At 49.0% G+C, this 19,936-nt stretch overlaps 1 protein-coding gene across 1 annotated transcript in view; it reads left to right on the top strand.

The window, feature by feature from the left end:
* The first annotated feature begins 15,202 nt into the window (after positions 1-15,202).
* The window catches only part of THSD4 (thrombospondin type 1 domain containing 4), a 593,206-nt gene continuing 588,472 nt past the window's right edge, over positions 15,203-19,936 (top strand). Inside the window, exon 1 of the mRNA XM_037047150.1 lies at positions 15,203-15,444. The gene's annotated coding sequence lies outside the window, so the exon portion shown is untranslated. The remainder of the gene's footprint in view (positions 15,445-19,936) is intronic.

Genomic DNA, 19,936 nt, shown 5'->3' with positions numbered 1-19,936 from the left:
CTGGAAGCGGAGTTTCTGGAATGATTCCTGGGTGCTTTCCAGAGGCGCCTCAGCCGTGTGTGCAGATGCTCTTTTCTTTTCCAGCAGGGGAACACATTTCCCACCCTTCCTCGGTGTGGGGGCTGGGCTCCATAAACCCTCGGGTGACTCATTGCTAGGTGGCAAGGGTGGATAGTGGATATGAGGCTGAAGCAATACCTGTCAGTCTGTGTCACTTCTACCAGCACTAAGTGAGTGATTATTTTAATATCCCAGTGGAAACTATGGACTGAAACTAAGGGGAAAAAGATGATGATAAAATTCTGGAGTTATCTTCAAAGAGAAGGAATTTTAAGCTATGAGAATGGATACGATCTCTGTGGAAGCGACGAGGGAGGGGCAGAGAGACAGATGGAGAGAGACAGGGCCTTAGATGGCTTGATCATATAATTTGTTGCCCAAACTTTAACAACGTTCGGAGACAAGGGGCCACTATTAATTATGACATTGGGACCTCAGATGTAATCCGGGATTGTCTTGGGCACACAAGGCCATCGGTCATCCTAACGCTAGGGTCACCTCTGTTGAAGAGGTGGCTGATGACTGACTGCCTTTGCCACAGCCCTGACACACTGGTCACATGGCAACAGGAAGTACTGAAGCAGTGGTCACTTGCTACAGCCCAGGACATGAGTCCCTTTGGTAGGGTCTCCACGGAGGCCATTGTGACCTCCTGCGACATGCCTCCCTGTGGATGACAAAGGCCTGCAGCCCTTCTCCTGTGCTCAGGACCTGCCTTGGGAGCAGGGAAGGTATGCTGAGGATGTGTGTGCTCCCCAAACATCTCAGAGGGGAAACTGTACTGATTTGAAAATTGATAGAATTGTTAAAAGAATACATACATTTTTAAACCAAAGTCACAATTATATTATAAAAATTTAAATTTTCTTCATGCGATATTAAAACTAACCATCACCACATCCATAAAATTTTCCTCTCCCTCCAGTCTAATTTCAGTCTAGCTTTGTGCCTCCTTGGTTTCTGACCCAGTCCCTTTGTTCTGTGCCCTTCCGCCTCTCTGGGACCTTGATCCGTAGTTTAAAAAACCGTCGCTTGTCCCCGAGTCTCCATATCGACCTATATCCAGAAGAGCGTAGATGTAGTACCTTCTGTTCTCTTCTTCACCCCTTTTGCTCCCTGACCTGTGCACCTAGCAGGCTTCTATCACCCTCCCTCCTTTTTTAAAAAGTGTTTCTGACCAGAATGAAGAGCTTTGACACCATCCGGGTCAGTGTGGTCACAGTAGGTGCAGACTAGCTCAGCCATTTCTAACGTCAGGTTTCTAACAAAAACCAACTGGGTCTCAAAGCAGCACACTGATTCCAAGTCGGTTAAAATCAGTTCTTTCCTGGTTCTCACCAGGCTGAATTCATCTGGCCTGAATCACACTGTATACACGCAGTGCAGGGAGTGGAAGACATTCCAACTTGGGACAAATCGGGTTCAGAGCGATTCACAGGGACTGAGGCCAGACAAGCCTGGTTCTAACTTGTCCGTGCTGGGTCAGACCCGCAGGAACGAAATCACGAGGAAGAAGACGGAAACGGGGTGCAATCAGGTGAGGCCGCTTCACATGAGGAAAAGCTGGTGGAAATGGCTCCTGGCAGAGCACACAGATGCTAACTAAATTAAGCCAGTTTCAAGTGACATTTGTCAAAGCAGCGTGGTTCAGACTGGATCAGATCAGAACTAATTTCAACAGTTTTGCTCTTGCTGATGAAAATGATCGTGGTGCAGTTTAAACCAGATCCCCTGCTCCAGCAGAGCGGTCTCCTCCCTGAGAGTGGTAGGTGCCCGCCACGGCCACTGCCGCCACCCTGCTCCCACCTGCACCCCCGCCTCTGCTGCCACAGCAGTGCCTGTGGGAGAGGCTGGAAAGAAAGAAAACAGCAAACCTAAGCCAGAGGATCACCCCCACTCTCTCTGACTCTTAGGAGCCCCCTTTCTTGTTTCTTGCACAGAAAAAGAGGCCTCCTTCTGGAGCTCTGTTTACCCCTGGGGCGCAAATCTGAGTTTCTGACTGCCTTGGAGTCTAGGCTGGGCAGCACGGAAGGACAGCATGCGACCAGCCCACTGCTGGGTTACTGGAACTTGGCATTCCGGTTTCCTTCCCTAATCTGCCTGCTGTACTTTATTTTCAGAGCCATCAGAGAGCTGCTCCATCCATCTGTCTAGGATTTATGGTTGCATTTAGTGTATCCCTCCGTATGCCATCTTTTCTGAAGTCTTCATCTCATTTTGCTTTTTAAATCATGAGTCATTTGCTATGTGGACAACAGCATCTTAGTGAATGTTTATGGCATGTATTGCAAAAAAAAAGTTGCATTGTTAAATTTCATTGGCCAGCAATAACCCTTTATTATGGCCTGAAAGAATTAGGCAGTCCATATCCTATCTACAGAATTCACAATTAGAGACATTTCCCCGAAGACAAATATTCAAAGCAACAAATTCACACTAAGATTGGACCACAGCCCCACCTGGCCTGAATAGTGTCATATGTTGTTTTTCTTGTTTGCATCTTCCCCTTTCACATTAATGGAAAAAAGAGTGTTTCAGGAAGGCCATAAAAACTGCCATTTTGAGACTTCCGCCAAGATGGAGGCATAGGTGGAAACACTGTGCCTTCTCCCACAATCAAGTTTGGATACAACAAAAGTTTTGGAGAACTAAGACACACCCAGAGACCAGAAAACGGAATTATACGGAAGTCCGACAGCTACGAACCGTTCAACGGGGACGGTAAGAGGTGGAGCCAGCAGCGGAGCTGGGTCGGGCAGGACAGGCCAAGGAGCGCAGGCAGCCCAGAACTAGTCGGGGTGCGGAACAGACTGACTAAGATCACACATTCGCGCGCAGTGAGAGGGACCACGCAGGCCCCAGGGGGGCGAACTCAGTGGTGGAGGGCTGACAGCGGTGGCACACTCGCGTGCCTTGGAGTGAGGCGTGTGGGCCTGGTGACGGTGGTGGCTGCGGAGCTGGTGGGGGTCGCAGCAGCAGGCGGCAGAGGGAAGCCATTGTCCCGCTTTGACCCCGCCCCCACATACAACGTCACAACCCAGCGACTGAGTTGCCCTGCTCTGGTGAAAACCTAGGGCTCCGATCTGGCCACTTAACAGGCACGAACAGCCCAAAAGATGGTGGAAGAACTCAAAGTTCCAGAGCCAATAACTCTAAGCGACCAACAGATTGCCAGGCTCTCAGAAGCCCAATTTAAGACACTATTTATCAGGATGCTCACAGAATTGGTAGAGTACAGTCACAAATTGGAGGAACATATGAAGGCTAAACTAATTGAAATGAAGGGAGATGTCCAGGAAACCAATAGTGATGGAAAGGAAACTGGGACTCAAATCAATGGAATGGACCAGAAGGAAGAACGAAACATCTGACCAGAAAGGAATGAAGAAATGAGAATTCAAAAAAATGAGGAGAGGCTTAGGAACCTCCAGGACATCTTTAAACGTTCCAACATCCGGATTATAGGGGTACCAGAAGGGGGAAAGAAACAGCCACGAGTGGAAAACGTATTTGAACAAATAATAAAGGAGAACTTCCCCAGTCTGGCAAAGGAAATAGACTTCCAGGAAATCCAGGAAGCTCAGAGAGTGCCAAAGAAGTTGGACCCAAGAAGGAACACACCAAGGCACATCATAATTACATTAGCCAAGACCAAAATGAAGGAGAGAATCCTAGAAGCAGCAAGGGATAAGGGGACAGTCACCTACAAAGGAGTACCCATCAGACTGTCAGCGGATTTCTCAAAAGAGACCTTACAGGCAAGAGGGGGCTGGAAAGAAGTATTCCAAGTCATGAAATCCAAAGACTTACAGCCAAGATTGCTTTATCCAGCAAAACTTTCATTTAGAATGGAAGGACAGATAAAGTGCTTCTCAGATAAGGTCAAGTTCAAGGAGTGCATCATCACCAAGCCCTTATTATATGAAATGCTAAAGGGACTTATATAAGAAAGAGATGATGAAAAATATTAACAGTGAAAGGACAGCAAACTCACAGTTATTAACAAGCACACCTAAAACAAAAGCAAACCAAGAGGACAGCTAGATCAGGAGTGGAACCATAGAAATGAATAACACATGGAGGGTTAGAAACAGGGGGGTGGGAGGAGGAGAAGGGGGGAGAAGGCACAGAAACTAGCATAGATGGTAGGTAGAAAATAGATAGGGGGAGGGTGAGAATAGTGGGGGAAATATAGAACCTAAAGAAATTGAGACACGTGGTTATAAACTAAGGGGGGTGGGGAGAATAGTGGGGGAGGAAGTGTGCGGGTGGAGGGGAATGAAGGGGGGGAATAGAACAGCTGTAATGGTATAATCAATAAAATATATTTAAAGAAAAAAATAAAATTAAAACAATTAAAGAAAACTGCCATTTTGAACTTGGGTGATTAGGGAGATATCTACCCCGCATCCACATATGGAGTGTGGAATAGGGCCCAGGGGTTTTGGTGGTGGGATGGGAGGTGATGTGTTCTATCCATGACACATTGACTTGAAGGTTTCCTGCCAAAGTTTCCAGGAAACGGAGCCTGGAGTTGAGGGTGGGAGGTTAGATTTGGGTGGCATAAAGAATGACTCCCAAAGAAGTTATTGTGGAGGTGTGAGGGAAAAAATTATTCTTGGGGGGGGTAGGGTGCATAGCATGGCTAGAGAGGACAGACAGGGACCATGTACTGAAGTGTGCTTGAACTTTCCATTGTCAAGGACTTCCCAGCATGATGCAGGACTTAGCTCCAGATGCTGCTCGTCCAGACCCCTGTCACAATCATGCCCTCCTGACTCCTGAGCATTGTTCCCCCTCAGAGCCTGGTGAATTTCCCCACCGCATTCCCCATTGCAGGACACAGACTGCCCTTTAGGGGGAGCTTTTTCAAAGGCAGAGATGGTATTCAGGTCTGGTATTCCCCCAACGTGGCAGGTTTGTTGGGGGAAATTTTTCAGGAGTTTCTTGATTCTGGCCCCTGGTGGAGATGAACAGCATGGAATGACATTGTAGCCTTCTGTGGCCTGCCTGACTTGTGCAAGAACTTACCCCTTAACTTGGGCTATGAATCAGCACAGATACCTTTGTGTAGTGAAATAGCACAACTTTTCAAGCCTTTGCCACTGCCAAATTGTGTTTACAAACACCATCGCATTTTATTGTAACCACCACAGCACCAGTCATGGCATGCATAGGTATTGCTGCAGTAACAAACAAACCCAAATCTCAGTGTCTTAACATAATACATGATGCTATATCCCTAGCAAGGTGTGGTGGGTGCTTTGCTCATCACAGACCTGGCTAACTGAGGCTATGTCTTGGCAGTAGCTTCCACAATCACAGCACCGATGGGAATGTAGCACAATGATTTGTAGACTCTTAAAGCATCTGCCAGCTTTTCAGTCGTTTTTTTTTTAGAGATTTTATTTATTTATTTTTAGAGAAAGAGGAAGGAAGGGACNAGTGTCTTAACATAATACATGATGCTATATCCCTAGCAAGGTGTGGTGGGTGCTTTGCTCATCACAGACCTGGCTAACTGAGGCTGTGTCTTGGCAGTAGCTTCCACAATCACAGCACCGATGGGAATGTAGCACAATGATTTGTAGACTCTTAAAACATCTGCCAGCTTTTCAGTCGTTTTTTTTTTAGAGATTTTATTTATTTATTTTTAGAGAAAGAGGAAGGAAGGGACAAAAAGGGGGAAGCAACACTGATATGGAAGAGAAACATAGATCGGTTGTCTCTCGTATGTGTTCCAACTGGGGATCACACACTCAATCCAGGCATTGAACTGGCAACATTTCGCTTTGAGGGATGACACCCAATCAACTGAGCCATACCAATCAGGGTTGCTTTTTATTTTTTTAATTAAAAAAGTATTTTTATTTATTTATTTATCTTTATAGGGGAAGGAAAGGAGAGAAGGAGAGAAATATCAATGTGTGGTTGCCTCTTGTGGGTCCCCTGCTGGGAACTGGCCTGAAACCCAGACATGTGCCCTGACTGGGAGTCGAACTGTGATCGTGTGGTTTGCAGGCTCATGCTCAATCCACTGAGCTATGCCAGCCAGGGCTTATTTTTTTTTAATTGTTAAAAGGAGAAGTCACCTTCCACTGGCCAAAGCAAGTCAAGTGGCCACATTTAACCTTGCGAGGACAGAGAAATTAAACCCTCTCTTGCCCCTAAAGAGAAAATGGTGACCCTCAGTAACAACTACCCAGACTGCGCCCTTGAGTTGCCGTCTCCACTCTACAGTTGAAAAACTCAGACTCTAAACAGTCACTTTTCCAAAGTCATAGAGTTAATAAGTCAGCAGAGCAAGGGTCCTAGTGCACACTTGTTTAACTGTAAAACCCACGCATCTTCCGTGGCTCAGGCGGCTCCTCTCATGAAACCATTACACAGAAGGTGGTTCTTACTAGCTTCGAAGGAACTTCGGATGCTGACAAGTAAAGAGTGTGGTCCCAATTTAAGTTAATCCTGTGGAAATGAATTTCTTGTCTCTCCTTTCAACCATCTGTTGCATAAAGAAGAAAGGAGAGAGAGAGACATGACAAGAAAAAAGAGGAAGAATGAAAAGAGAAAAAGACAACACGAAAACAAACGAGGCCATTGCCTCCTCCCCACCTGAACCACATATCTGATTGCACGTCAGGGTGATTTGATCTCTTTCCCACTTTGTGGTATTTTCCACTCATAGGACCGGGTCAGAAGAAGTGTGTATCTTAATCCACATGCTTGTTCTTGCTCGTGTTTGTTCTCTGCTTGATCCCATACCCTTCAGTCATCCTCTGGAATGTCCCCGTGACAATGCAGGAACGGCACTAGAGGTAATCAGACAAAAGAGACCGACCAAGTACACAGCCCAGCCTCCCTGAGACTTCGTGTTCTGAGAGGGAGGACAGAGGGAATGAGAGCTCTCCCACTTAAGAAAAGTCAGCAGTGAGTGTTTAGTTCTACTCTGCAGACTAGGAACCCGAGGCTCGGAGACATTAAGTGATTGCCAAACTCACACAGCTAAAAGCAGATTAACCCCAGCTGTGACTGTTGTTCTGCATCCTACCTGGTTTCCTGTTCACTCCACTCGGCACCAGAGCGGAGTGTGAACAGCCCACAGGAACGCAACCTGGGACAACCGCACCTCGGGGGGGCCTCGGAGTCCCACAGATGCTCTCCTTCCATCTACTCTCCTACTGCTGGGATCCTGCCCTAAAGGGTATCACACCAGTGGACTCAGGGGTGGCTGTTCCCTGCCTAAAGACATCCACCTTCACACTGCTTGCTCTCTGATGGGTACAAGAGCAGGTGCGGTCCAGGAAGGCAAAGAGGCGAGGCCATCGCTACACAGCTCAGGCTGTGGGTCCTGGAGGGGGTGGTCCCAATGCTTTAGAAGAAATGCTTCTTAGGCCTCAAAACTCATCCTGAACAAACGTGGGATACAAAGGCAAGTTTCTGGAAAGAGCCAGGGGAAATGGTGGAAGCTTGTGTCCATTCTGTGGGGCTGAGCCTCTGGGCACGCCCATGAGGGAGACCCAGCTGTGCTCTCGTTTTAACTCCAGAGAAGGGAAAACACAACATGACTGGGTTAAATACGTTTTGAGGAGGGCTAAAGCCCTCGGCTTTAATGGGTGAGGATTTGAAACTTGAGATGTGTGTCGTGGTTTTAATGGCTGTTTCTGACAGCACGAGACCCCCAGTTTTCTCTACCCAAGGACTTAGGAGGAGTGCGCCTTGGCAATCGCACCACCTGGCACTTACTCTGTGGGCTCTTGTTCCTGACCAACCATATACATACTCATAGTGTGATTTGCCACCCATTTCTGTTTCCTTATCCGTGGACGAGGAAATGCTCTCTCTGCTTCTACAACTGCATGATTTGAAAGAGGGGAAAATGAAGTTAAGAAGCTGGCCATGAACATTGATCCTGTAGCTTTTGGACTGACACCTAATTCTAGAGGACTATAGGAGCCAGTCCAGGGCTCGCCTGTGCAGGCAGGCCTCCTCTCGTCCCAGCCCAATAAACAGCACAGCAGCCATTTCCGTGAGTCTCAATGGCTCCAGACGGGGGCTGTGGGGCGTTGTCTCCTGAAGCCGTGATGTGGCCCTGTAGTTTGCGTGGCAATCCTCTGCATTACAGGGTGTGAAAGCAGCCATTTCAAGTGCGGCCTGAAATTTATTTAAAAAAGAAGTCACATATTTCTTTGCGTATGTCATCTTTCCCCAGATGGGTCCAGAATGAGCCACACAATTTTCCTGTTGTGGAGTTTCTGAGAGAATCACAGATCCGAGAGCGGGAAGGGGCTTCAAAACTTGGCGTGATCCAGTCCCCTTTCCTTGCAACAGGTGTAAATATGTTCTCTCTTTTCATGGACCAGGAGACACAGTCAGGGATGCTGGCATGCAAGGTGGTTGGGGCACGCGCTGCCTCCTTTTCTACACTAAGCCGCCTCCCCCCCACCATGCAGAGAGCGAAAGACAAGCAGCAGCAATGGGAAAACAAAGGGATGTAAAGCCCACAAAATCTTGGCAGCAAAGTCTGGCAAAATGTCACAACTGGCACCCAGTGGGTCCTCTATATACTGAAGATAGAGGTAAGATGAAGGTGAGCAGGCAAGCAAAAAGCAATGAACTTGCAGACGGTTTGACTTCGTGGCCTGCAGTGCCTTGAGTTTACCATATATACAGACCATATCTAGGCAGTGTTCATAGGATATGCAGTATCTCTAAGACTTTGTAAAATGAACTCATTCAACATGAAAGCCAGTTTACTAAAGAGGGAAAATTGCCAATGAGGCCAAGGTGACAGCAATGTCAGGCACAAGGTAAGCTGATTAGCCCCAAAGAGAGACGGTGCTTCCTGCCCTAAGACCTCTCACCCCCGCTGTGTCAGAGCCTTGTAGTACCCCTCACGAGGGCGAGGGCCGCGTGGGGACTGGTGAAGGACAAGACCTTATTAAGAGAGTCTCCTAGGAAGCAGGGGAAGGCAAACACAGGGCATTCTTTTAGAATGATGGATTTGTTTTATTTTGCATTTATTGTTTTTCATCACAAAAGAATTGTGGAATGATGTTTTTGCATTACCTTTTTCCCCCTTAGTGACAATGGGGATTTTCTCCTCTTTCTTTGCATAAACACAGATCTGATCATGTCAGCTCCCACTTAAACCCCCTCAGAGGTTCCTGTTGCTCATTTGAAAATAACCCAACTCGCAGAAATGGCCATAAGCATTGATGACTTTTAACAGATTCGCATAGGACAGTTTTTCTAATCATTCACAAAATGACATTCTCCCACATTGGTTGATTAAAAGCCACTACCCTGAGCTGCCCCAACTACTTCTTCTCTGGTACCCCCAGACCTCCTCTACATCCAGCAGCTAGGATAGTGAGGGGCTCCAGGACCTTGCTTCAGCCTTTGGCTTATGTCTGTTCTGATGGGACATGCCTTTGCCTTTGTGGTTGTCAAAGGGTTACTGATGATGGCTGGAAGGCCCCACATGGTCAGACTGTAGCCCACCCCCATCCTGTTCCCCCAGCGTCTCCCTCCTTTCTCTGTCAGAGATTCTGAGCACTGGCCACACAGCCCACCCCTGGGGTGGGTCAGGCCTCCTGTGGGGCCTTTGTAAGTGTGTGTCCTTCTGTCTAAAATGGTCTCCCCACCCTGCTCCCTTTGACGCTGGTTAATGTTTCTCATCCTCCCTTCAATCGTTCACAGTCAGCTTCAATTAAGATGAATGAATGATCAATCGTGCCTGACAGGAACAGGTACTTGGAAATGGACTTATTCCAGAGACGTCCATTGTCTTCGCCTACTTAATCATTGCCAGGAGGAAGGGAGCTCATGGACGTGGCGGCCACGATGTCCACATTCCGTCTTGCTCAGCATAGCTGCTCCTGGAGAGAAGCAGCTACAATCCGGGCAATGCATCTTAGCTGTGAGTATCATTATCACTTCCAAACAGGGAAAGGAGAAATAATCTAAATATTTGGGATTCCAAAAGTTGTCTTGTACCAGGTAATAGGCGATTTTCTATCTCCGCTGACCAGACACAGGGCAAGAAAGAGAAGGAGAGTGGAGCGCTAAGGAGAACGGGCAGCCTGACAGGTAGCCCGGAGTCTTTGACCCTGCCTGGGGAACCTTGGCTTTCCATCTAGAAACGGTTATGCTTCTAGAGCAGTGGCCATAGATGTCTGTTCTCTGCCTAGACCTAGATTTCAGGTCCGGTAGGCAGCCAGCCCCAGGCAGGCTCACAGAATAGTCTTTTTATTTATTTATGTAAAACCAGTTTATTGTATTTTTCCCACCACCACTTACCTCCTTATATTCCCCTTCTTTCTACAGTCACCACACTGTTGTCCACGTCCAAGAGTCCTTTTCCTTCTCGCTCGACCCCCACCCCTTAAGCCCCACCCCCTCAGAGCTGTCTGCCTGCTCTCCATCCATGAGTCTGTCTCTGTTTTGCTTGTTAGTTCCATTTGTTCATTAGATTCCACACATGAGTGAAGTCATATGGTAACCGTCTTTCTCTGACTGGCTTATGTCACCTACCATAATGTTCTCCAGGTTCCTCCATGCTGTCGCAAAGGGCAAAATTTCCCTCTTTTTTACAGTTGAGTCGTGTTCTTTTGTGTAATGTCCCATAATTGTTTTACCCACTCAGCTACTGATGGACACCTGGGCTGTGCCCATATCTTGGTGATTGTAAACAACACTGCAATGAACACAGGGGCGCTTATGTTCTTTTGAATTGGTGTTTTAGGTTTCTTCGGATAAATTCCCAGAAGTGGAATCACTGGGTCAAAAGGCAGGTCCATTTTTAATTTTTTGAGTAAGCTCCATACTGTTTTCCACAGTGGCTGCACCAGTCTGCACTCCCACCAACAGTGCACTAGGTTGCCTTTTCTCCACATCCTTGTCAGCACTTGTTAATTTACTGACGGCAGCCATTCTAACTGGTGTGAGGTGATATCTCATTGAGTCTTTAATTTGCATTTCTCTGACAATTAGGGATGTTGAGCATTTTTTATATGTCTATTGGCCATCTGTATGTCCTCTTTGGAGAAGTGTCTATTCAGGCCCTTTGCCCGTTTTTAAATTGGATTTTTTCTCGATGTTGAGTTTCACAGGTTCTTTATAAATTTTGGATATTAACCCCTTATCAGATGTATTGTAAAAACCCTAGAAGAGAACATAGGCAGTAAAATCTTGGTCATTGTCTGCAGCAGTATTTCATCTGATACATCTCAAGCAAGGGAAAGAAAAGAGAAAATAAACAATGTGACTACAGCCAACCGAAAAGTTTTTTTAAAAAATATTTATTTATTTTTAGAGAGAGGGGAAGGGAAGGAGAAAGAGTGGGAGAGAAACATCAATGTGTGGTTGCCTCTTGCATGCCCCCTACTGGGGACCTGGCCTGCAGCCCAGGCATGTGCCCTGACTGGGAATGGAACCTGTGACCTTTTGCTTCACAGGCCCGCGCTCAATCTACTGAGCTACATCAGCCAGGGCCAACTGAAAAGTTTTTGTACTGCAAAAGAAACCATCCACAAAACAAAAAGACAACCCACTGAATGGGAGAACATACTTGTGGCACAGTCTTTGGGTCAACACTCCACGTGCTGGGGAGGAGGAAGAGAAGGAACTAAAGTAAGGAGGCAACTGGCTGCTTAACATTCACCCCAGGTGCTTAGAAACTGCTTAAAACAGTGACTAATTTGCGGGGTCGGAATGGTTGAGTTGTGGCTTGTTTGTTTGTTAGGCTTCCCTTGTTTCCTTATTATTCACTGGCACAAGCTTGCCTTGACTTTACAGTCTTCAAAGTTTACGACCAAGAAAAGGAAAGGCACAATTTTGTAAGCATTGTGATGGGTCCCGGTACCTCGCTGCAGCCTGAAATTAGGGGTTTGAACACATGTCTGTTTCCTTTCCGCCTCCAAAACATTAACCAAGTGGGGATAATATAGGGGTTTCCTTCCCTGCTGGGACACAGGCCCCTGAAATGCCATTAGGATGAAAACACCAGCGTGTGTCGAGAATGCAGAGCAGTGTTCCCCAAAGTGTAATTTGGGGGGCTCCACCCCCAGAAACGTTCTGCTGGTGAAAGGCTCCACGGTCAGAGCTTCTCAGTGAAGGGCAGCATCTGTGGGACTCCGAGGCCCCCCGGAGGTCCGGTTGTCCCAGGTTGTGTTCCTGTGGGCTGTTCACACTCCGCTCTGGAACCCCAGAAGTTTCTCTCAGTGGCCTGCCACCAGTTCTCAGACACGTGCGAGCCCTGCAGGATGCTGACACTCCGCTCCAGGCCGCACCCCGTCCCTGGATCGGCTGAATGCCGAGGCTGTGGCTCTCGGCAGGGGACAGCCAGACTGAGGTGGAAGGAGGAACTCTTCAGCAGGACAAACAGATCATATATTATCGCCACGGGGGCCACAGAATGAAGGGGGCACTATTAATCATAAGTTAATAATTAGACTCCCAAAACAGGTGTCAACCAAACTGTCCTACACACACAGAGCTGACACATGACAGAGGGTTATGCTTTTTGTCTGTCATTTGGGTAGAAGTCACAGGGGAAAAGTTTTCAGTTCATATGGAAAAGGGCTTTCAAACAGAGAGCCTCCAAAAACAGTATGTGGTGGTGAGCACCCCGTCATGCAGATATGCAAGAAAGTACCTGACAACCCAACCACCAAGATGCCCTGCATAGAAGACGCTGACATGCCAGGGAAATGCCTTGGGGTGGTGTCTGTGATCTGAGGCACCTGCCCTTCTTTGCCCTCTCTGCAGGTGGGGGGTTAGTAACTTGTCTGATACGTGGGACCAGACCCTGCCAGTCTGATCCGTGCATGTGCACGAGCTCACACACACACACACACACACACACACACACACACACACATACACACTGGGGTGGAAGGAAAAACACACCAGGACTGAAAGATTAAAGACTTGTTTTTAATGATTAATACTCACTGGTGCTGATAGGTAATGTAAATATCTTTTTGTTTAAAATGTTAGCAGATTTTACAGTATAGTCTTGACTTCAAATAAAGACCATTCTGTGATATGTAAGCAAAGATATGATCAAAACAATTTGAAGTGGATCAGAAGTAGTTCTGATGAGCCAGCCTAGGTTAGATGGATCAAGTTCGGTCAATAAATAATGGTACTTTAGTTACTTAAGATGCTAATGTTGAGGGAAAATGTAAGGGTGGGAGATATAAGGGAATTCCTCGTACTATTTTTGCTACTTGTCTGTAAATCTGAAATTAGGTTTTGAAAAAGCCAGTATCCTTCGCTCCTGAGCCCCAACTGATGACCCCACTCACTCCCTAAAGCTCAGTCTAGAGGGACGTCTCAGGCGCCCGCAGCCCCACCCACTGCCCCACCAGGACGGTTGGTTTCCCTGGGTCCACACATCTGGCAATTATACCACCACCTACCAGGACAGTTGTTTCCTGACCGCGCGGCAGCTGACAACCTCCTCATCTTATTCTGAGCTTCTTCTGGACTGAAATAAATTTGTTTTCATTTCATCTTTACTTCCTAACACCAAGCCCTTTTCAGTATTTAGTACATAGGTCTTAAATGAATTTATAAATCAATCCAACTTGAACATGTTGTATAAGTTTTGCTTACTTTTTAAAACTTTTGGTAACATATGCATTACATAACATTTATCATTTTTACCATTTTTGGTGAATGTACAATTCAGTGACATTAGGTACATTCCAATGTTTCATTCTTTTTCTATCATATTAAATGGCTTAATTAGCCAGAACTGATTAGAACTACTTAATGGTTCGATCCACTTAATCTGGACCCACTGGACTTGTGACACTCAGAATTAGTGTAATCCCACTCACACTAGGTGCCTGCCATCAAGAAGCTGTTTAACATCAAGTGTGGAATTTTTTTTCACCCAATTTGAACCAGTGAATCCATGAGAATTGGCTCTGCCCAGGCTCTGGGCCTGAAGTCGGCACTCAAAGCTGGTTCTTCTTTGGTCTGACCCCTTGCTTTGCCACTTTCTCTTTTTTCATGCTTTTCTCCCTGGAGTCTTCTGCCCCGTTGCTCCCCCCCCCCCCATCTCTGGGACAGGCAACCTGTCTTTTACCACCACCTTCACTGTCCCACCCTGCACCTGCACTTTTAAAACAACAGGGTGCCTCATCTTTAGGGAGACTGCCTGTATCTGGAGAGCCTCTCCCAATGTTTCAGGCCTCTCCCACCCCCTGCTTGGTGAGGAAAGACACTTTCTCTCTTCGCGCTGCTTCCTACGTCACTAGCTCTAGACACCTGTCTGTGGGTGTAAAGAGTGTAGCCCTGCATCAGGAGTCCAGAATCCGGGCTCCAGCAGTGCTCCTGCCATTAACTAGCTGTGTAATTTTGGTCATGCCCTTTTTGGGACAATCTTTCCCAGTTAGTAAAAAGATGGGCTTGGATATACAGATCAAAGTTTGATGATAAGGGTGATTACAACGACAATGATTTTGTGGCAGGTTTTTTCTTACCACACAGTATTACCGTTTCATAATCAAGAAGCAATGCTGGGTCACTCCTGCCGGGGAGCGTTTTCTCTCACCCCATGCTGCCTAGACCCAGGTAGACTTTGGAGAGCTCTTGTCCTTTTCTCCTGCCTTCAGGAGCCCAGTGAGTCTCCTCTTGTGTGCGAATATGTGAGTGATTGTGACTGTGCGTGCCCTTTAGACAAGGGCTCTTCCCATCACCACCTCCTCCACTCTGGTTTACAGAACATTTTTTCTTAATGCCTCAGCCCCATTCCGCTCCGCAACCCAAGAATGCCCACGTCCCTTCTGTACTTCAGTCCTTCGATAAATACCATAAACCTCAGGGTAAGACTCACGTGGAATTCAAGACCTTCCACCATCTGGCCCTCGCTTACCTCCTGGTTTCACCAGACATGGTCAACCCGGGCCATTCTCCCCTCCACTCTCGCCACCCTCTTATCTCTGTGTAGACACTCGGTCCAAGTATGGAATGGGACCCAGGGATCTGCCTCTCTCATCCTTGGAAGAGGCCTCAGGAATCACAGGGAAGGGCTGGGGGGGCTGGTCCTTTCCGAGGCGGCCGGCAGGCGGCGGCAGGAGCAGCCCCAGATGACAGCAGGAGGCCGCGAGCGCGGGAGGGAGGAGGGACGCAGGAGCGCGGGTCCCGGCTGTCCGGATCGAAAACTCCGAGCCAGAGCTTTCCGCGCGCGCCCGAGCCGCCGGCTGCCCGCGCGGACCGACGCGGAACCGGGGCGCAGCGGGAGTCCGTCTAGGGTGGGCGCGGGGGCGGCGGCGGCAGCGGTCCATGAGGCGGGCTCGGGCTGCCCGGCGCCGGGAACCACGCGGGGCGAGGCGAGGCGGCCGCCGGCCGCTCCGGGACGTGGACCGCCAGGTGAGCAGAGCTGCCCGCGCCGCGTGCCCGGCTCCCCCTCGCGCTAGGTCCTCGCCGCCAGGGCCCCGCCGCTGCCGCCTCTCGGGCCCCCTCTGAGCCGCGGCGCGGACGGGCGCGGGGCGCCGGGGCGCAGTGGGTGTGTCCGGGGCGCTCAGGACGGCGCCCGCACCCGGCTCTGGAAGCCGGCGGCGCCAGGTCCCTGCTAACGGCTGTTCCTCCTTTCCTCTCTTCGCTTCCTGGAGGATTTGCTCTGTCCCTCCGACGCCAGCACTTACCCCTCCGCCCTCCAACTCTGAAACTCTTGGGACAGTCCACTTTCGCGGTCCCGGAGCCCGCGCCCGCGCCCTCTGGGTCTCCGCAGGGGGCCGGCGAGTGCACACCCAGCCTGCGAGCCCCCACCCCACCGCGCGGGGAGCTAGCTGGTCCGGTCTGGGTGGAAGCGCCTCGAGCTGCGGCCTCGGCCACGCCGTTTCCTAAAAAGCCTCAGATCCTCGTGCGTCTCAGCCAAGCCGCGGCAACCCAGCACTTGTGGGAGTCGGAGAGGATGGGTTGTTTCCACCAGCTCTGGACACTTCCCCGAGTTCAGCTCAAGTACCTGCAGTCCCTTGGCGCGCTCTTAGAATTAGCTTTTCCAGAGCTAGCTCACCTTGGGGCTTCAGGGGCCTGGNCCACCGCGGCCGGGGAGCTAGCTGGTCCGGTCTGGGTGGAAGCGCCTCGAGCTGCGGGCCTCGGCCACGCCGTTTCCTAAAAAGCCTCAGATCCTCGTGCGTCTCAGCCAAGCCGCGGCAACCCAGCACTTGTGGGAGTCGGAGAGGATGGGTTGTTTCCACCAGCTCTGGACACTTCCCCGAGTTCAGCTCAAGTACCTGCAGTCCCTTGGCGCGCTCTTAGAATTAGCTTTTCCAGAGCTAGCTCACCTTGGGGCTTCAGGGGCCTGGGAGCTAATTTTTTTTTTCTTTGAAATAACATCAGCCCAAACTTGGGAAGGGGCTTCAGGACGTTCTTAGGTCCACGTAGCATCTGGAATGTGTGGGTCTGGTGTTTCCTGCGTAGTCCATACCCAGCCTCGCGCCCCTCAGCCCACACTACTGAATGCCTGTTAATTGTGTTACTAGAGTCTCTTCCCCTCTCCTTTGTGACCCCACCACGCAGCGCTTCTCCCCTCTGCAGGCAGTAAGTGAATCTGAAGTCTTGAACCTGGTAGCTAAGTGGTCTCGTGGGATGCCTGTTGGAATTTGGACTAAGAGAAACAGAGACCCAAGAGAGGTCGAAGGAGTTACCTTGTCCAACTGACATTTCCCAACTGAAGGCACCCAGACACAGAGTTTGTGTCTAAAGATGTTTCAAAGACTGCACAGTGCTTAAAACCCTAACAACCTGCACCTGTCTTCTCCCTCACTGATAAAGGTGATGAATTGGTCGGGCTTAATAAGGTTTTACTGGGTCTCAAAATATAAAGAGGCAGACATTTTAAGAACGTGATTTAAATACAGTGCTTCACAATTCCTATAAATTTTTGTTGGCACCATCGTTGAATTCCTTTAGAAAGCAAAGTCCTCCGAGGAATTGATTCGAGGGAGCGGATGGGAGTCCTGGGACTTTCCTAAGAGCCTTTGCAGGACTGGAGCAGGGACTTCCCCAGAGGTGCTGGCCTGGGAAGTGAGAGCGGAGTATTCACTGAGTAAGCAGTGCTTCCGCCGGCTTGTGTGGGGAGGCCTGGTGGGTTCAGCTCATGTGGGTTTGTCCTTGCCCGGCACGGAGCAGGGCACGGGTGGCTCTTATCTTCATCTCAGCCTCCCCTGTCATGAAAAAAAGTTTCTGGCTGGCTGTTAGGAAAAAGTAAAATAAAATGAAATACAACCCAGAGTTGGGGATTGTAAGATCAGGGTTGGAAATTCTGATTTGGAGGTGTTATGGTTTTTGTTTTGCTTAGAAATGCTTGTCGTGATTGCAACCAATTACACTAGGAGAGGCCAGCTGTCATCCCGCCCCTCAGTCCCCCACATTTCTCTCCATGGCACCAACTTTTCCCCAGTTGTCCCAGAGTCTCAAAGTCTGAGTGCTCCCGACTCCCCTCGCCCCACCCCCCACGTTCATTGCTCATTTATTACCAAGTCCCTTCTACATTCTTCTGTGATATCTCTGAAAATTACTTTTCTGTCTCCATTCCTTCTGCCTCCACCGTATGTCCAAATTACAGTGCTAATCTCCTCTCTTGACTCCTGGCCACGGTCTCTTTTTTTTTTTTCATTTTCATCCATCTTTTTTCATGCTGACAGATTAATACTCCTAAAATTCTGATTTCACCACATCATTCCTCTCAAGCAATCACAATACCACCCCTCCACAGATTCATTTCTATTTAATTTGCCTCCAGCAGATATTTTCAAGTGTCTGCTGTGTGCCAGGGACTGTTAACTGAATGCTGGAGCTTCAAGGAAGAACAAGACAATGTCCTTGCCCTCAGTTTGTTGACAGGCTAGCAGATGATTAATGGCCACCTGGGAGAGAAAGAGACATACAGAAATAACCACATGCAGAAAAACAATGCGGAATATTGGGGGTGTGCGAAACATCAAGGAGGCACAGATGAGGGACACATTTTTCTGCATGGGAGGAGCTAGGGGAGTTGCAGCCACGCTTTGAAGCATGAGGTGGAGTCCGAAGAGGGAGGAAAGTCTGGGAGAAGGGAGGGGCGCTGGCTAGGGGGAAGAGCTTGAGCAAAGCTCTAGAGATATGAAAGTGCTGCCTTGGACAGGGTTGAACCAGGGTCACTCTTCATCGGGGCATTTAAAACCATCATAATTCCAGTGTGCTTTATTGATGCCAGAGCACCCCAATTCTTTCCTGCCTGCAACCCTCACTCCACTTACCCAGCCTCTTCACGGCGGCTCAGACGTTCCGATGTCTCCCTGCTCATCCAGGAAGTGTGTCCCAGCCTCCGTGCACATGCCCCCTTCTCTCTCCCCCATGGACCACTGTCTGTGTTCTCCTGCATTCTCTGCCCTCACTCTCCATTCAGCTTGGACACGTCCAGGTGGGCGAGCTGCATCTTCCCAGGGAACCTGAAGTTTCTCCAGGCAGCCCCTTGGCCTCCTCTCTGTGGGCCTCTCCCAGGCAGGTAGCACGGTGCCAGCTCATTACCTGCAAACTCCAGAATGTGATTTGACAGGGTCCCACTTTCCCCATCTTTCTCTTCTTTTCTCTGAATGCCCTCCCTGTCATCTGGGGGGTGTGTGCACGTGTGCACACGGAATTGTGATATTTACGTATGCAATTGTGATATTTATGTAATGCAACATAAAGGTGTCATGCCCACTTATTGACTGTCTTCTCTGTAAAAATAATGGGTCAGAAATGTTCTATCAGGAGTAACACATGGCACAGATTGATGCTTGGAATGGGGGGGGGTGGTTGGAGGAAGGAGGGTGTTCAGTGGGAGGTCCTTGCTCTTCTGACTCTGCTCCTTTTCAGGACCCCCCCCTCCCTTCTCTCCTCCTCAGCAGGATCCATGCCCTGATGCTGGGACACCCCACATCTCCTGGGCCTGTTTTGCCCTCTTTTCTTTCCACAGTGTACCAACATTGACTTCTCTGTTTTTGGGCGCCTTTGCTGGCCTGATGAACTTAACTCGGGTTATGTTTAGTGAGCACGGGTGTATGCTGTGCTTGTGCGTTAGTCCTCCGGCAACCTGGGATGGAGATGTCATCATCTGTGTTTTATAAGGAAGAAGAAGACTCCGGGTTACTTGCCTGAAGTTGACAGCTCAGGTTTTGAACCTACATCTCAGAACCCAGCTCTCTAAGTCTGGTACTCTTTCCAGTGCATAATTTTTTCCTGAAAGGGTTGTCTCCAGAACATCTGAAACAGAGTTAGGATCTGGTGGAAAAAAATTGTAAAAAAAGATTCCAGGGTGGAGGCGAGCCTAGGAGTTGACATTTTTAAGATTGTCTCAGGCGATTCTTCTGCAGGCTCAGGTTTGAGGTGCTCGTGACAGGTGGTCAGTCCCTAAGCCACTTTGTTTCAGGTAACAGGCTCCTTTTTAACAGAGGCCTTTGCCTCTAAGGCACAGGGGGCAAACACAAGGCCCGTGGGCCAAATGATCTGGCCCTTCACCTTGTTTTTTCCGGCCCAGCACCATGTTTTTACCGGGCGGCAGTGCTGAGCTGTCGATTAACTGTTAAGGAGTATTTACATTTATACAGCCCTAACATTACATTCGGCCCTTTGAAGGCAACCACAAGGCTGATGTGGTCCTCAGTAAAAATGAGTTTGCACCCCTGCTCTAAGGAGTAAGCCATGGAGCCTGGTGGCCCAGGCCAGGTGGAGAACCCTCTTTTGGAGAAAGGGGTCTTCAGTTCAGATCTGAAAGCACACTCCCCACCGCTGATGGGAGCAGGTGTGGAAGTCCTGTCTCCATCCGGCTCACTGTGAATTGCTTTCTGGGCCTGAACAAGTGCTGAGGGAGAAGGATCAGGGTGGGTTGTTTGGG

Source organism: Sturnira hondurensis, unplaced genomic scaffold, assembly GCF_014824575.4.
Source record: "Sturnira hondurensis isolate 20B ecotype Veracruz unplaced genomic scaffold, ASM1482457v3 Scaffold0005329, whole genome shotgun sequence".
In the NCBI taxonomy this organism is placed as follows: domain Eukaryota; kingdom Metazoa; phylum Chordata; class Mammalia; order Chiroptera; family Phyllostomidae; genus Sturnira; species Sturnira hondurensis.
This window is presented reverse-complemented; position numbering and strand designations above follow the sequence as displayed.